Below are 19,316 nucleotides of genomic sequence, written 5' to 3' on the forward strand. Positions count from 1 at the left end.
GCTACCTTGAAGATATCCGGCAATCTGCGCTCACAGAACTGTCTGCTGGTCCGGCTGACTAGCTTAACATGGGGCGCTGGTGCTTGGCCACTATGTAGCAAAATACTGTGCATCCGTATGGACTCAATCAACTCACACCAGATTGGTGGACACTCAGCTGAATGTCACCGTGAGAACCATCTCTGGTGCAATCAGGACTATACTACCGTGGTTGCCAGTATTATGCAACATCCCCCCTCCAAAAATATACTGCCAAGCAGCAGTGGACAAGATGCTGGACAAGGTACATGTGGCACCAGTTTCATTTATTTGGTAGAGCCCTGTGAGCCATTCGGCTCTTGAATCGGGTGTAACCGCAACAAACAAAAAACAAAAACATGAACAAGAAAACATCTTAAAGTGACTATGCGCAAACAAAAAAAATCCAGGAAGAAACAGCAAAATCTTCCAGAAAAAGAACCGTACACCAACGCTGTGTGCAAAAATCCCAGTGGGATGCAAGTCAAACAACAACCACAAGACAACTTATATTAAAGCCATCAGTCTAACTCCATACTACAACAAACAAACATGGCCATACCAAAAACGTTTTCGAAATCACCAAAATAAAGCCATAAAAGCAATATAACAGTGATCATAGGAACTGTGACCGAAATTTCACAGTAAACGACAAACACACTAAATCAAAACACAAGATCATACTTTGCAGCGGTCAAACGGAGCGAAACATTTCATAGCAGTGGCAGCTAGGGGTGTACAACTCCTCTAAAGCAGTTTTGAGTGAAGATCTCATAGGTAGTGATTCAAGTTGCAGTTTATTGGCAATGGCATTCCAAACCCTGGGGGCATCAATAGCAAAGGCCCTTCCCCCAGTATTTGTATGGCAATAAGGAATGTGAAGCTGGTAAATGAGCGAAGACCTCAGGTCACATTTGTTCTTCGAAACAGAGAGGAGATCTAGTAGGTAGTCTGCAGATGGATTTTGTAAGTACATCGTGAATAAATAAGATCTGGTGCACAAGCTGTCGAACATTAAGAGATGTTAAGTTTGACCCAATGTAGAGATCACAGTGGTGAGTCCTATATGAGCAGTTCAATGCAAATCTTAAGGCCGAGTGATAAATTGAGTCAAGCTTCTTCAGTACAGTACTGGAGGCTGGTTTATATACGATGTCACAGTAATCAAGTAGAGGCAGTATGGTGGCTTTTATCAATTCCAAACGAAACATAGGTGGGAAGCAGTGCTTGTGTCGATACAGAAAACCAATTTTTATTTTGTATTTTTACTAATATAATCAATGTGATCTTCAAAATTCAGTTTTGAATCCAGGATGACCCCAAGATACTGACAGATCTTGACTTGCTCTATTTGATAATTATTTAAGGAATGTAATTGGGGAAAAATAACTTCCTGCTTTAGTCCTGGTGAGACGCATAGCACCTTGGTTTTGGAGGTATTCAGGACTAGTTTAAGAGCAACTAGCTCATATTGTAGTTTGTTGAAATCATCCTTGAGCTTAGCAATCACCTCATCCGGAGAGCGGCCAGCAGTAATCAGTATCGTGTCGTATGCAAAAAGATTTACCCTGAAATGATCCAGGTCAGTGCCCAAGTCATTGACATGAAGAGAGAACAAAAGGGGGCCGAGGATGGAACCCTGTGGAACCCCTTTTGTTATCTTACACTGTTTGACCTCCAACCATCTGTGAATACAGTTTGGGTGCGAGAAAAGAGGTAATTTTGTAACCATTTTACTGTGTTTTCGGAAAAACCGAGGCAGCTTGGTTTACTAAGCAGGGTGTTGTGGTCTACTGTATCAAAAGCTTTGGACGGGTCAAGAAAAAAGACAGGCACAGTACTGCTTATTATCAAGGCTACTGTAAATGTGATTCGGAGAGTCGAATGCAGCAGATGTGGTGCTGTATTTTTTTCGGAACACAGATTGTTTTAGATGTAGCAGATTGTAGTCGGACAGGAAACTGCTAATTTGGTAGTTAAATAATTTTTCAAAAATTTTCATCAACGGGGACAAAATAAATAAACGCGATCTAACCCCAAAACCGTTATTATGAATAAAATTGAGATGGGTCTGTAGTTATTTGGATATCTTTAGGGCCCCCTTTGTGAAGTGGACGAACATAGGAATGTTTCCATTCTAGAGGTACTGATGCTTATTTGATGGACAGGTTGAAAATATAGGCTATATGTTTGTATATTAGGTGACCAACAGTTAGTAGAGCAAAGACGGGAATACTATCTGCTCCGGTAGAGGAGGACCTTTTAAGGTAGGATAGTTGTTTCAGAACATTACTTTCGTGAATTGGCTGGAAACTAAATTCGTTTAATGTTTGGACAGGGGTGTAGGAATTTGCATGAGCAGAGGTGACTCCCAATACATTGTCAAAAAGGTTACCAGCTTCAGAAAAATGAAGGTTAAAATGGTCAACTATTTTTTTAGGGCTCTGAAAAATATTCCCCATTTATTATTCCCCATTTCGGTGAAGCTCAATGGGCAAATTATCTGTTTTGGATGCCTTTTCGATACATTTGATTGTTTTCCAGAAGATTCTGGCATTTCCATGTGATTCCAGGAGAGTGGAGGAAAAGTAGGCATTTTTTGCATGCCGTATTTTTTTGACGCATCTATTCCTTAAAATCCTGTATTCTAGCCAGTCATTGACCAAATTACTTTTCTGAGCCAAGCCTTGTCCCTAGTTTTCATGAGCTTAGTAATCAAAGGATCAAACCCATGGTGGGCGGTTGACTTTAGTTTTCAATCTATGGTCCCTTCACGTCGATAGCTTAAAGCCTCCACCTGTTCTCCTTCCTCCACACCTCCAAATAGCACGGTTGACTACGTACGGTGCGAAAGAAGTTCCAACATACATACAAGTCCCGAAACCCAGTGTGGGCATTACCACAGCCCGAAGACTTGAGTATGCTGGATACTCGCACTGCCTGGGGAATGGAAATGCATGGATGTGTCTAACAAGTAACTCATCAGAGACCCCTCTGTCTAGATTCCTGGATTCAACCTTCTAAGGCGCCAGCGATTCAGTTGAACTGCTTCCAGTGCGACCAGGTGGTATGTGCTGCTTCCGAACATTGGTGGGTCATACTACGTGAGAGCCCGGTGTGTGAATGCGGGGAGCAGGAGACCACAGCGCACATCGTCTTTGGCTGTGAAGTGTGTCAGGGCGTGCCAGGCGGATTGGTTGCCTTGCACGTGCTGGAAGAGGAAGCTGACGCATGGCTACGTGGCTATCTGGGCTGATGTAAACTCAGAAAATTGGCACGCTTATTTACATATATTTATCTCCTGTATCTGGTGCTCTAACTGCATGAAAGTCACGTTTAAAAGCATTAGCTGCTCGACAGGGGTAATGCTGGGGTGCCTATCTGAATTGTGGAGCCGTGATGGCAGGATGTCAACGTGACAACATGCCAGTGACGTGCGGTGATGTCAATGGCTGGGGAGGAACTGGCTAGCGTCAGAGCCAGATTCACACACTGAGGGGGGCGTGGCCTCACGGAGGAGGCGTGGCCTCACTGAGGGGGGCGTGTTAACACACATTACATTGGTGACATACTGAGATAATAACAGGCACGCGCTCATTGCCCACGTTCCATCCAATTACTGAGGGGTTGCGCAATCAGAGGGGAGGCTGATCTCGTCGCTGCCTCACCTCTCGTCTCTCCCTGTATTTGCAGCGGAGCTCCGTAAATTTGGCGATTTTGACTTTGAAAATGATTGGAATCGTACAGAAATGACATTTATAACACAGATTAGTGGCAAAATCTGTATTTATTTAATTTGATTTTTTTTTCGTAACAGCTATTTTCATTGGAGCATGACAGGTGAGGCTCTGCCTCCCCTGCCTCCCCTGACCGCACGTCCCTGCACTGTCATGGTGGTTGTGTTGCGCCATCCAAAGGCGCTGTGGGTATTCCTGTGGTCACCACCCTCACAGGCCGATAGGGGGCGGCCGAGAGAGGGAGGTGTGGTGGTTGACCTGGTGTAACCACCGGGTACCCCGTGACGGGAGGTAGAGACCCCAGACCCCCAAGGGGTGGGTGCTGGGGGATAAGGGCCAACGGTTCATTCCAGACCCTTCCAGAAACTTCTGGAAAGTTCTGGAGAAGGTGTGGTTAGGGGCAGGGTAAGCCCCAACTTCTGTATAAAAGCCGGCCCTCTCAACGGGACCGGCAGTATTTATCCACTCAAGACCTGAAGACGCCTGAAGACTAGGCTAGCACCCTGGGACCCTCAACCGAGGCTCTTGTCAGAGCCGGGTTGTAGCAAACCAGTGGTGGGACCCGTACCCTGGCTAGGTCTGGTCAGGCTCGCCTCCCCTAGCTCCTGTAGCAGAAGACCCATGAGAGCTTAGCCCGAAGTGTGTAGGGCACGCTAGAAGGGAGGCTGTACCTCCCTTACGTTACCAGGTGACGGGACCGTACCCCGTAGTGTTACAGGGCCATAGCTGTAAGAAGTCTGCCTTCACGTTTCTACCCACAGTAGTTGTATGCAGAACATATTTGGCTAAATGTATTCTTGTGCCGGTAATACTAAGGAGGGCAGCATTCCACCTCGGGGTGTTGCAAACTCATTGGAGCTTGCATCAGAAAGAGGAGTGGTTTATAGGGGACGTTTTTATGTACAGAGTAGCTGGTCCACTGCTACCTCACTTGGGCAGTTGGTTGCATAAACCTGGTGGAACTCTCAAGTGGGCAGTCCAACGAGTAAAATAATAAACATATTTTTTTAAAATCTAGAGTGGTTTGCACAAAATTGCATCTCACAACACTATACAAATCACCCAAACTAAGATTAATTTAAATATGGCCGAAGTTAACAATACGTTTTTGAGACTTAAATAGTAAAAGGGTCTTAATTTGGCCAATTTGGAGTGGGAGTGCATTCTACACAGCGGGAGCTGCAGATACGAAGGCATGTCCACCCACTCTTGCATTTAATGTTAGTTTTAATGAGCAGCTCCATAGTGGATGAACGAAGTACCCTGGATGGGGTTTAGGGGGATAGATAGGTCGAGGCAAGTCATATAAAAAAGTTGTAAACCATCAGAGCAATCTGAAAATTGATTTGTAAAGATGGGCTAGCCACTGAAGGGTAAATAAGACGGGAGTTATAATAATGTCATTAATTAAATGTACAAAATTAGAAAAAAGTATCCAAAAGCAACAACCCTAAGATTACACGTACCAAACATTGGCTACTACTGGCAGACTAATGTCCACTCACAGACCAGAGCAGAGTCAACTTGTGCAGCACAGGGACAATGAAAACATGAGGGTGGCCGTCGAATATTTGGGATGAGATAACTGTGGACCGGTTTTGGTGTAGTCAGGCGTGTTTTAACCGATGGTTGCAAACATCCAGATATTTATCAGCAACGACCATCTGTTATATAGGAGTCGTAGTTCGACAACCTCTATAACACGTGACACATGATAATAACACTGGTCTACAGCCAAAATGCTTCCGAAATAAATGTAGTCCAACTTTACTAATTCTGGGTCACTTAGAATGAAAATGTTTTCAAGATATGCTACTGGGTCAGTATATATGACCCTTGACTTGAATGGCGGAGGATAAGTGAGTTATAAAGGGAAGGGATCTCAATTTAAACCAGGAATTACTAAAATACATATTTGACTGGATCTATGAATAAATCTATCACTGAGTTTGGACAGAACTTGTTTTTGAGCAAAACAATAAATGATGCAATCTGAACCTGGTATTGCAACATACATGATATGAATTGCATCATGTTATTCCTAGAAGTCATGGATGATGCAACCATAACCAGGCTTACATTCCTCTGCTGAACAAATTGCCCTATATCAGCTCGAGAAATCATGCAGTGTCGTGCTCTCTTAATTGCCAGTGTTTGATTTTGCAAAGGGAGACATTTCTCTCCTTGGTTCTTTCGGTAAAGTCACGTAGAAGTTTCCCTTCTACGTGACTTTACCGAAAGAACCAAGAATATGAATCCCTGCAGTCACGAAAGCTTTAAATCAAAAGGAGACATTTCTGTTTAGCAAAAGTGAGCAGAGATGCCTCGTACTTGTGTGAACAAAGCAGATAACTTCTGCTATGTTTGTGGTGGTGGTGACGTTTGCATCCCAAAACGCAGTATAACCACTATCGTTAAGAAAAATATCACCTTTGTTTTGGCTGCAAAATTGGAGATCAGGACAAGATGTGGGCCCCACACATATGGTGCAACACTTGTGCAACAAATCTTCGCCAGTGGTTGAACAGGAAAAGGAAATCTATGCCTTTTACAGTACCAATGATTTGGAGAGCCAACAGATAATATCAGCAATTGTTACTTCTGCATGGCGCCTCCAGTTGGGAAAGGTGTGTCAAAGAAGAAAAAGTGGACTGTGCATTATCCAAACATTCCATCAGCTATACACCCAGTACCCGGTTCCTGATGCACCAGAATCATTCTAACTTGAGTCAGACAAGGAAGAAACTTCTGGTCCTGAACCATCAAGGTCACATGACCCAGATTTTCTGCCAACCTCCTCCTCTGAACCACACCTTATAACACAAAGTGAACTGAAAGACCTTGTCAGGGATTTGGAACTACCCAAGAGTAAGGCAGAGTTGTTGGGCTCCAGACTGCAGCAGTGGAATATCCTGGCAGGTGATGTTAGGGCTTCCATGTTCCGTGACCATCAAAAGGATCTTGTCCCATTCTTCTTCATGGAAGGTGATCTTGTAGCCTGCAACAACATCGATGGTGTGATGGCAGCCCTCAACATCGTTCATGATCCAGATGAGTGGAGACTTTTCATTGATTAATCGAAGCTAAGTCTTAAAGCTGTTTTGCAGCATAATGGCAATGTTTTGCCATCAATTCCGGTTGGTCATGCAGTTCATATGAAGGAAACCTATGACAACATGAAACAACTTTTGAGGTGCATAAACTATGACCAACATCAGTGGCAGCATTCTGGCGATTTTAAGGTTGTTGCTCTCTTGCATGGTCTGCAGACTGGATACACAAAATACTGCTGTTTTATTTTTCGATTTAAAGCTTTCGTGACTGCAGGGATTCATCTTTTTGGTTCTTTCGGTAAAGTCACGTAGAAGGAAATAATACAAATAAAACATAATAAAATTAAATTCTCACGACGTTTCGGCCACAACACAAGCAGCCGTCCTCAGGTGAAGAAACAGAACTGTCGGAAAGACAGCGCTCCAATGAATACTGCTAAGCTTGGCAGCGTATTTTAACCGTGGTGAGAGGAGTCGTGTGAGAGATTCCCACTACATCAAGATAGTGGCCACTCCGATAGTCATTGGAGCCTGGGAGAAAAAGTGTTCAGCATCCACCACTTGTTAAATCAAGGAAGATTTTGTTACCACCATTACACATCAAGCTGGGTCTGATGAAGAACTTTGTCAAAGCGATGGAAAAAACAAAATGTGCTTTAAAGTACCTCCGTAGAAAATTTACAAGGTTAAGTGAAGCTAAGATAAAAGGTGTCTTTGTTGGTCCTCAGATTCGTGAACTTCTTTGAGATGATGCATTTGACAGTGCACTGCGTGGCATCGACAAGACGGTATGGAACGCCTTCCAGTTAGTGGCAACACATTTTCTCGGAAACAACAAGGCAGACAACTACAGGGAGTTGGTGGAAAACCTCAAGGCATACAAAAGCCTTGGTTGCAACGTCATTAAAGATACATTTTTGCGCTCGTCTATATTTCTTCCCACCGAACTGCGGAGCAGTGAGCTACAAGCATGGCGAGCAATTTCACCAGGACATTACAACAATGTAGAAACGCTATCAGGGCAAATGGAGCCCATCAATGCTTGCAGACTTTTGCTGGACAGTGACAAGAGATGCTCCATTTAATTAATACAAGAGACAAGCCAAGAAGCGCCGAGTAGACACTCAATAAGGACTAAACTATGTACTTATATATACATAATAGTGTTTTGCCTTCTGTTTCATAATGCACTTTATATAACCCCTTTGCTGATTTTTTAAGTGTTACGTAAACAGGACAGGTGACATGTTATCATGTAAAGCAACCATCAACACATTAAAAAGGCCTAGGTTTACAATTTATGAGAAACTCTACTATCTACTCAATAACTATAGACGTAAAATGTAAAAACATAGGAATAGAAGCCAATCAGTTGTTTTAATTGTCATATTTGAATTCAGCACGTAAAAATCCATAATAAACAGCACATTTCATCTCTGAAGCAGACGACGTCTAAAAACTTGCAGACCAGTGTAATTAGTGTTGTTGTGGATAATATATATCCTACACTTAACTGTTAAGTGTTCTACTGTGTAACTGGTGAACGATCCTATGTTTCTTATTTCAAAGACAATGACTTGCTCCAGAGCCCAATGCTTCCGGAATCACAAATATACCTATTGACCTGTATTACAAAAACAACAGCTGCCAAATGAGTTTTCTTTACAGGTTAATACCAAAAACACACTTTTGTCCAGTCATCGCGTTTTTCATTTTTGACCCTTCCAGGCAAAACATTACATGTATGCACAACATCAGATGAGTATCTATTAAACAATTATTCCAAATGATAGATAGGCATATTGGCAATATTGCATTATGACACTGAAATGTACTGCAACACGTTACATCGCACATACTGTAAGTTGATCTCTGACTGGATGAGGCATACAGCTGCATGCATTCTCGGAATGAAAGAAGCTAGGTGGTGGCGCATTCACTACTTGATGCAGAACTTAATGGTTAAAAACCGGGAGGCAGCCTTGGACATTACTGCAGGAAAATCAACCAAAAAACAAGCAAGTCTACTTAACGGCAGATATTAAATATCACATTACGTAATTCCAAAAAAGTAGGCCGTTGCATGCTGGCAATGGTCACAATATACTGCCTTCGTTGGCGACTTGGAGGTTGAAACTTGGAGGCAAGTCTTCAACTCCATATATTCATAATGAGAGTCCTGCGAATAAGGTGAATGCAATGGGACTTGTTTGTCTCAAGGTTACACGTCTACCTGGTCTCTAATTGACTCTGTATAGCCTTAAAATTCCACCCACACCTCCACATCCACAAATTGCTGGTGGTTGCCTTGCTCTGTCTCAGTCAGAATTCTTCTCCTGCTTCACGCTGCCTCCATCGATGTGAAGGTCAGATTTTGAAGTTGAATCTTGATCTTCACTATTCACCTTCACTTCTTCACTCTTCATCTTCACTTCTTGACATTTCACCTTCACTCCTGGCCCCGTTTCATATCTAGATTTTGTTTTCATCTTGTTGCAGCCTAAAAAGTCCACCCAAACCTCCACATCCACAAATTGCTGAAAGTTGCCTCGCTCTGCCTCAGAGTTAGAATTCTCATCCTGCTTCACGCTGCCTCCATCGATGTGAAAGTCAGATTTTGAAGATTAATCTTGATCCTCACTATTCACCTTGACTTCTTCACATTTCACCTTCACTTATTCACTCTTCACCTTAACTATTCATTTTCACTTCTTGATATTTCACCTTCACTCCTGGCCAGTTTTCATATCTGGATTTTTTCTGGTTCTTGTTTCATGAGGGATGCGTTTATTGCAGCATTTTGATCTTCACACGTCGATTTCAAACTCCGCTCCTAGTAGGTCTTCTGATGCCTGTTTCTGCTCTCCAAGTGTCCAAATGCCTTTGCGCACGCGGTGCATTTTAAGGGTTTCTCTCCTCTGTTTTCTGGTGTCTTTGAAGATGTGGTGATCGTGAAAATACCTTGCCACACAGTACACTTGATGGGTTTATCTCCTGTGTGTGTTCTCTGGTGCTGCTTAAAGTGGCTATTCCGATCCGTGCTGTACAGACATTGGTCGCAATTGTGCCTTTTAAAATAAAGCTGGGCTGAGTGTCTTCAATCCATCTGACCAATGCTGCAGAGTAATGTAGCAGAGAAAGTGTCAGCTGCAGGCAGAATACACCAATATCCAAACCATTGACATCAGCATAGGGGCATACAAGAATGCATATATGCAATCACACATGACATACACGTTTATACTTAGTCATATATTCATGATATATTGAAAAAAAAACTTTCCAATTCATTACACGGGGTGGTAAGACACGCATTTGGTGGGAAAGTGACCCACATTAAGTTCAGCTATCACTTGGCAATAATGCTTACTTTCAGCAATAATTAAACTCTAAATTGATGGGTTCATGCCGTGCTACCGCTCCCCACATTGATCCACTCATACATATACATTTCACATGGATCAGTAATAGATTATATAAACAAAACCACCATTCATCACTAATTGGAAGTAGCGGCATCACAGTCCTCGTACCATGATAGGTGCAATTTGGGGCCATCAAAGTGTGGAATGCCTTCCAGCAGGTCATTGGAATGATCCAGGTATCAAGGGATGACTGAGATTACTGGCAGATGCACTACCTGTGATCCCCACTGTGTTAACTTGCTGCGTTTAAGCCACCCAGCTCTCTGCCCATTGATGGGAGCATCACTCTTCCGATCTCATTGCTGTTGCACGGCAAACACCTCCAACTGCCTTGCAGCATTCCTCCCGAACCTCCCCCACAGAGGCCGATCTTGACACTCTGGTACCAGTCATCTGCAAGTCCAATCGCCTCCACAACCTACAATCTCTACTGTAACCCAATGCCATGCCTGTTTAGCCCCTCGCATGTGGTATTTGGCCATGTGGGATTCATGACCCAACCAACGCAACCTCGCCAGCCAAAGAGGCTCACTGATTATATTCCATACCGATATCTCAGGGATCTGTCTAATACAATCTGGTCTGGTTCAATAGAGGATGGGTTATAGGCAGACCAGCCTTCAAGTCACCACAGTTGTTCCTTTATCTTGCCAACCCAGAGCTGGTTATGGACACATTGACCAGGTATGGGAGCTCCTACACTACCTGTAGAACTGCCTGATTACTCATGGAGAGTTGAGCAGGTGGAGTTTTGGATGACATGAAATACCCAGGCAGGTGCTTTATATGTGTAGAACATATGTAAGGCCCCGCCCCGTGATGGAATTATCCAGGTACAGAACAACAGTCCCTAACTCCATCTCATTGAGTAGCCATTACCAGATCATCAGGATACATAACATGGTTGACCAGCAGGGAACGACTCCTTAACTATATTCAGGCATCGATTAGCCTCTCATTGTAATTGTACCGAAAGCAATTTTGTGTAGGACCATTGTGAGCTTCTCAAACTACGTAATTAATACATATGCTATGTAATGTATCGGGCCAGAGGGCATTTCTGTCACAAACCACGTTGAACAAGAAATGGTTCTGATTTCTGGTCATTCAGCAGTATCCAGGCCTGCCAAAAATGATAAACATCCATAACGAATGTGAGCAGAGGGGCAGGGTAATCGAAAACAAATAACAACCCAAAGCTCAAGCCTCCATATGGTACTGTAGGCCTTGATTACATAAAGAAATCAGGGATCTAGTTTCTGCTGAAAATCAATACATCTTTGCTGTGGCAGATGGACAGGAAATATGACGTTTGTGCAGAACTGCCCTGGCCTGAAACCAAAATTAGGGCTTTGCGGGTTTCTTCTCAGCATGTCTGGCAAGCAAATGTTGAATAATCATGATCTGGAAATCAGTGTGGTCGAAGGTTAGATCTGCGTCTAATCCTGCAGAGATCATCCTTTGGTCCATGCATTTAAAATAAGGTTCTGTATTACAACCTGCGTAAAATCACCACCCTTTCTGAGCTTCTTTCTTTAGAGGTTAATAATGCCTGGCATTAACACTCCTGTTAAGACTCTGGATCGCCCCTTGCACTTCCTCAACAGATGGCGCATTAGCAAAACACTCACAGGGTGTGGTTACTTCCTAGAATATTTAAGGCAAAGCAAAAGCAACAAATTAACGTATTGGCGGTACACTGGTGAGTGTAATGAAAAAAGCACATTTTCCACAATAATTATTTATTTTACCGCAATTCGCAAACCTGGTGATGAAATATTCCGGGGTGCGTCAAAATTAGTTATCGTGATGTCGAAGCAATCAGAAGACGAATGTTAGGAGCAGCTGAACACGAAGCTTCAGTCTGTTGCCATACAGAACCCAGCCTGATGACAATTGGCTTCGTGTTTTGACCCGTGCCCTAGATAGCTTTGTTTCGTGCCTTAGATTTCTTTGGATGGTTATGGTTTGGTTAGGTTTAGATAAATATGCGCACTGACCTTTCATTAACAATTCCGTCTATATGGGAAAACCTTGTCCCTAAATACCATTTGGTTGTTCACAAGAGCGTTATATTTTGAGCTAATTTATTGGTGTGCAGAGCACTAACAACACAACACAACAGCCACCATTCTCCACTAAGTGGTGATGCCTTTACCAGAGTACCTGTGCCTGGCTACGTGCACTTTGAAGTCACGTGAAGCATCGAAGGCTCGCTATCAGGAGGTCATAGGACATATATAGGTGCCACGGACTGACAGAGATGACTGGCAGATGGATCATATGTGCTCCATACTGTGCCAACTTGCTGTATTTAAGCCACCCAGTGCTCTGCTCATTGTTGTGCGCATCACTCTTCTGCCCTCTGCTGTTGTTGAAGGGCAGCTGTTTCCACTGCCCAGTAGCATCCTTCACGAGCAACCTCAGAAGACGCCGATCTTGATACCACTGGTACCAGTCTTCAGCTAGTCCACCCAGCTCGACTTCCTCTTGGACCACATCGGTCCATCTCTTCTCCAGCCCATACCACACCCCTTTAGCTCCTTCATCCAGCCAAACATAATCTGCTTGGGTATGCAGTGACTGGGCATGCAGGTTACATGACCCAGTCAACGCAGCCTTCCCCAACAGAGGAGCTCACTTATGGGAATGTGTCCAGATCTTTCAAAGATTTATGAGATAATCACACAATCATGCCTGGTTAAATCCAGGATGGCTCATAGGCAAGCCAGCCTGAAGTTTCAAATCGGCATAGATGTTCCATTAGATGGGTCCATGTATCACAAGCATAGGGAAGGGCATAACTGTGGCCGAGCTGTGGATGGTATCATAGGCCTTGACCAGGTCAATAAAGCAGAGATGTAGTTCCTGTTAGAATTCCTGACACCTCTGCTGTAACAGATGGACAGAAAATATGGCATCTGTAGAGGACTGCCCTGGCCTGAAACTATATTGGGGCTCCGCAAGCCTCTCTTCAGCGTGCCTGGCATGGCGATGTTGAATAATCCTTGCAAGGTCTCTTCCCGGCATACTGAGCAGGGAGATGCCCCTGTAGTTAAAGTCTGTGCGGCCCCCCTTCTTAAAGAGAGGGACCACCAGGGCATTCTTCCAATCCTGTAGAACCCATCCAGTGGGCCAGGCTGTTATGTCATATGGGGCAGTCTGCACACAACCGCCACCCTCCCTCAGCATTTTGCTTAGGATATTATTTTTGCCTGGTGATCTTCCTGGTCTCAGACTCTGGATCGCCTTCTGTACTTCCTCAAGAGATGGCACTTCAGCCAGCCTCCAACAGGGGGTGGGATACTTCCAAATTTCTAGACATGTCAGCCTCCACAGGATTATCCCTACTGTGCTCCATGATGTTTTCCAGGCTGAGGGATTTCCCCACCCTCAAGGCCTCAGAAATGCTCAGCACATCTGCAAACCTGTTCCTGGGTGTTGGAGAACAGATCACCTTTCTTTCCTTTTGATGGATTTCAAGAGTGATTTGCGATCACGGGCTACCGAGGCATACATCTTCTCAGCAACCCGTGACCACTACCCATCCTTGCAGCACCGCACGGCTCTCCAAACTTCCGAGCGAAAGCTGCAGTAAACATCCTAATCCTCTGACGTGGGATGCTGTAGATGCTGGGAGTGGGCCTGTCGCTTTGTCTCAGCCAGCCGGAGCACCTCCTCCTTCAGCCAGGGTCATCCCGAGAGTTTTAGACTGCATATCCAATGCAGCAATGCATGAGCAAGTCCTACTTGCAACTATCCTCAACTCGCTGAGACCAGGCTACTGTGGGTTTGAATGGGGTCCTAGATGGACACCCACCATCGGAGTGGAAAAATGGCAGGTGCATATTACAGATGACAAGCCGGTGGTCAGGGGCAGATCAGCTCATGGTAGATCCTAGTGTGAAGGACATAGGCCCGCATCCAATGGTTTGTCGCTACATAGTTCAGCAGATATTCTTGCATGGACTCGGTGTGCATCTATGTTACGTGGATGCGCCGATGCCGGAACAGTGTGTTGGTAATTAGAAGCCCATGGGTATCACAGATGTCTTGAAGCCTTCTATCGTTATTGTGTTGATCTGGCCCATGCCTTCCAATCACTCAAACCTAGGTGCTGCATCATGACCCATTCAGGCACCCACCACTGGATAATTCTATCCTGAGGGTCCCCTGTGGTTAGCACCTGGGACAGGCACCTGATGCATCGGGTTTGTCTGCATCCCTCCACTGATGTTTATCTTTGGTGGGGGTGTAAGCAACCACCAGCAACATTCCTTGCCCTTTGTTGATGGGGAGGCAAATTCACAGCAGCCTGGGACTTACAGCTTCCCACATCTCACCACTATGCTCCCACACCCCCTGAACTATTTTGTTCAAAATAAGTGCCACTTTCTGTGGTTTGGCAGTCTTCTGCCCCAAGTAAAGGGCTGTCCGCCTCTCATGATGACTGGAGGCAGAACCAGTCCACCAGACCTCCTGTATTCCACAGAGATCCAGGTGGTACTGGTCCATCTTCCGACAGAGACGTGGTAGCCTCTTCTCCACGAGAGTCGAAACATACCACGTGGCCAATTGCAGCAGTCTCCTGTTCCTGGAGGAACCCCGAGAGGGTGGATTCAGTCTGAATCTGCCAGATGGAGTTTGGCCAGAAGCGTCAAAAAGCCTGTCCCCTGGGGCCTCCAGCATTAGCTTATTTCGGTGTTTCCACCATGGTACTTGGTACAAGAAGTGCAAGGTGGAGGGGCTACCAGCCCCTCGCACACACTAACCAAGCTACATAGACATCCATGACTCAAACTCCCACCACCACGGCCCACAATTATACATAGCTTTCACCACTTAAACACAGCCTGCACTACCAGGTATCAAGGCTATATAGTCCAGCAGATGTTGTACCATACACACATAGAGCCTGCACAACACGCACACTACCTGGGCCGCACTGTAAACACTGTAGTACACCAAACACATCGCTATCCAAGCCACAGTACACCACACTCTACAGTATGCACACATAAACATGCGCAGACACGAACACACGCACAAAGATAAACAAACGCACAGACACGAGGACAAATAATAGACACATAACACAAATACTGGACACAGATGCACGTTGTCTCACACAGACGCGAACGAAAAAACGTGTGGACAAACAAACCGCCAATAAATGTTAAACGATCAATAACCCTATATTAACCTACACTAATAACACACCTAGATACATACCACTATACAAAAAGACAAATATCCTCCATATAACCTTCACTGACTGTTGGGGCAAGTGGTGTTAGCGAGCACCTATGAAAGCCTGCACGGCACACAAGGGGATGACTGGCCAACACCACGCCCGGCCGCCTTTATCTCCCCAGCTGCGATCTTTACACATTGCACCAGGTACTTATTTGATGCTAATTCAACCTAGGGGAGGCCCAGGATCGTATTCTTGGTTATTTCTGTAAAGTCACGTAGATAGAAAATAAAAAAAATAACAGATACAATAAAATGAAAAATAATAAATTGAAATAAATTAACGCAAAAAACCCACGACGTTTCGATCGCAACACAAGCGGTCTTCATCAGGCAGAGAGAAAAGAGGGGGCAAGCCTCCAAATGCAACTGCTTATAAGGGCTTTCAAAGTGCATGGGCGGGGCAGCCAGCGCAAATGTTGGAGACAAAGGGGTGTGGGAGGGGGCAGAGACAGGGGGAGAGAGAGAGGGGGGTAGAGATAGAGGTGGAGCTGAAGGCGAAGGTGCAGCCCAAGTGTGTTAGACAATGGGGGGAGGAAGAGGGTAGAGATGGGGGGTAGAGATAGGGGGAGAGAGGGGGGAAGAGATGGGGGGGGGCATTGCACCTCGCTATACACATCCACACTGCTGACGGTAGATGTTGACAAGAAAAACATAAATGTTTCATTAGATAGGTCCATGCATCACAAGCATAGAGAAGGGCATAACTGTGGCCAAGGAGACCCGGAGCTCAGTGTGGAGTGACAGACCAGGTAGCTTCCACACAGCATTACTCAGCCAATGATATATCGCTCGATTAATTCGAAGTGAGACTTCCTACTGTCAAACCGGAGCCGGTCATGAGCACACTGCCCAGGTATGGAAAACGCTCCACTCTCTCCAAAACTGCCCCATCACCCATTGGGAGTTGTGGGGGTTGAGTGTTTGATGGCACAACAAACCCAGGCGAAATAGATCTTAAATAATATGGGAGCCAGAGTACATCCCTGTCGCACCCCAAGGTGAACAGGGAATGGTTCCGACTCTCAGCCACGTAGTTTAACCTGGGACTGCCTTAATGATTGTGAGCATAGTCGCCTCTTTTTGGCACCCAACAGGTTCAGCTGCAGCTCCTCCAACTCTTTCTCTGAGTGAGCAGCAATCACCAGATCATCAGCCTCTTTACGGTAATGTAGGCCTTGATTATATCAAGAAAGCAGAGATCTAGATTCTGCTGAAAATCCATCCATCTTTGCTGTAGTAGATGGAAAGAAAAAGTGGCATTTGTGCAGAACTGCCCTCGCCTAAAATCACAATGGGGCTCTGCAAGTTTCTACTCAGCATGTCTCGCAAGCCAATGTTGAATAATCATTATCTGGCAGTGTGGTCGAACGTTATATCTGCATCCAATCTCGCAGAGATCATCCTTTGGTCCATGCAGTTATAATAATGTTCTGTATTGCAACCTGTGTACTACTCTCCCTGAACGTCTCCTCCCCTTTCCAGCCCCTTCTCTCAAAACTTATCTGTCCTCCTTTCAGCCAATCCCCATCCTTCTTCCTCAACGGTTCTTAAACGTCACCTCAACACTCAACCATCGCTTCCCACCTTTTTCAGTTTTAACTTCTCCTTCAATCCCTTCAAACCTTGCCTCCCCGATCAATCGCTATGGAGGCCTCTCTGTACCAATAGGAGGCCTTGGGGTACTTTCCTATAGCCTAATTGGTTGCATACTTGATTTGACGCTTTCGTGACTGCAGGAATTATTCTTTGGTTCTTTCGGTAAAGTCACGTAGAAATAGAAAATAATAAATTGCATAATATCATACGACGTTTCGATTGCAAACCAAGCAATCATCAGGTACAAATGAAAGAGAGACAAACCTAGTGAACTTAGAAAAATAATGCAACACAGCGCAGAAAGTCGGCTGACACAGCAGTCAATACCCTACCTGGTTGATTACGTCCAAGAGACACAGAACCGGAGACATACACAGACACACAAGCGGAAAGAGTTAACACAGAGACACAGAGAGAGAGACATGCATGGGCACACAGAGAAACAACGTCTGTGTCGAGGCCTTAATAGCTAGAGAGGGGGTACAGAGAGAGGGGGGGGGGTTAGAAGAATTAGCATGTCAATGGGAGATCCCACAATGAGAGCTCCACCGCCAACGCTGAGGGGAGACAGACGGAGGCAACACTAAATCAAACTAACTTAGTAAAATTTGGAAATGTAATGTAATGCGACACAGAGTCGGTCAACACATGGCCTGGTCGATTAGGCCTCTCCAAAGATTGCTCAATTAGAAGTTAAGTGTGAAATTTGGGAGAGTGACAAGGCACAGACATGGAGACACAAAGACACACAAGCAGAGAGAGACAACAACGAGACAGAGAGAGAGGAAAAAACAAACTTAAAACCTCCCCGTAGAGGTGAATTCAAACTTGATTTGACGCTTTCATGACTGCAGGAATTATTCTTTGGTTCTTTCGGTAAAGTCAGGTAGAAATAGAAAATAATAAATTACGTAATATCATACGACATTTCGATTGCAAAGCAAGCAATCATCTTCAGGTACAAATGAAAGAGACAAACCTAGTGAACTTAGAAATATAATGCAACACAGCGCAGAAACTCGGCTGACACAGCAGTTGTGGGGGCTACCGTCCCCCGCCATCACTGAATTGTCGGGGCCGCTGCCCATCGACTCCCCCGTTCCACTCACACCGCTACCCCCCGGCTGCTCCGTCAGGTCCAGACTAACGACCCCTAACGTCTCGCCCCCCTGTACCCTCTGCCTGGGATGTAGACCGCGTTTGCATAGTTTAATTAGCGGCTCGTACGCTCCGCGCTTGCGATGCGTTACACTGTGCAAAGGCGGGGTCGGGCTGTAAGCGCGCTCGCAAAGTAAATCTCCGTCCCGCCCGTAAACAAACAGGCGCGGCGCGTGTTTCCCTCCCACCCGTGCTCCACGTGTGCCGACAATAACAAACACGCCCCCTACCCTCTGCCCGTAAACAGACCAATCGCACGCGAGGGGGTTGGAGCCGGGGGACGGGCGGGCGGGGTTTCTGCCGTGCGCGCGCCGCTGATTGGGGACGCTCGCTCGGCTCTGAGTTAAAGGTCCCGCTCAAACAGTCGCGCGCTCGGCGCTCTAACTCGCTATCTCGCGACCAGACCCGTGTGCGGGTGCGTGACCGCGGCACCGCCACCCAGGTACGCGATCGCTAAGCACTATGGTGGGCAATCGTGCGGGCACGTAAACACCCCACGCTTCGTCTCGAGGTGCACAGCCGCGCATACACGTAGACACCCAGCGCACACTGCCCTCCACTTCACACTCCCAAAAGACCACGCAACACAGTTTTTTTCCCCCCACTAGCGAATTTTATTTACCTGTGATGGTATGGTCGGAGGTCTACGAGTCGATTTCCCCTACCGCTCGCCCCGCTCTCTATCCTGGATGTAAAACGGCTGAACTTACGCCTCTCTCACTCGTACTTACTTCTCCCCGATGTACTGACCGCTGTGAGGGAATGAGGCGACGAGCCTGCCGATGCTGGAGTACGTCTCACGGACGTCTCGGATGGCTGACTCTCCTGCTCCCGGGACCGCGATGATCTTGAACCAGAAGAACCCCCCTGCTACCCCAATCCCCCTCCTTTTTATCCTACCTACAACAAAGGAATTTTTGCTCTTTCCGACCCTTGGCCTCCCGTCCAATCAGGGGCTCGGATTCTCCCGCCCTTTCGATGTCCGGATCCCAGCTCAGATGACGTCGCCGCAGTGATCTCACCGACGTCCGCTCTCTGTTCTCCCGCTACCAGTCCACTGACCCGTGCATGTG

General features: G+C 45.7%; 1 protein-coding gene and 1 long non-coding RNA gene across 4 annotated transcripts in view; one reads left to right on the forward strand and one right to left on the reverse strand.

Annotated features, from left to right (window-relative positions):
• The window catches only part of LOC142907715 (uncharacterized), a 37,363-nt gene that overhangs the window by 9,206 nt on the left and 8,841 nt on the right, over positions 1–19,316 (forward strand). The gene's annotated exons all lie outside the window — the stretch shown is intronic.
• Positions 7,031–19,088, reverse strand: LOC142907716 (uncharacterized). Its single transcript, XR_012931225.1, has 2 exons — positions 18,975–19,088; positions 7,031–9,924 (listed from the first exon to the last, which is right to left on the reverse strand). It is a non-coding gene; the product is annotated as an uncharacterized LOC142907716 (long non-coding RNA).

This window comes from Petromyzon marinus, chromosome 82 (genome assembly GCF_048934315.1).
Source record: "Petromyzon marinus isolate PM22_M1 ecotype Great Lakes invasive population chromosome 82, UKy_Petmar_22M1.pri1.0, whole genome shotgun sequence".
In the NCBI taxonomy this organism is placed as follows: domain Eukaryota; kingdom Metazoa; phylum Chordata; class Hyperoartia; order Petromyzontiformes; family Petromyzontidae; genus Petromyzon; species Petromyzon marinus.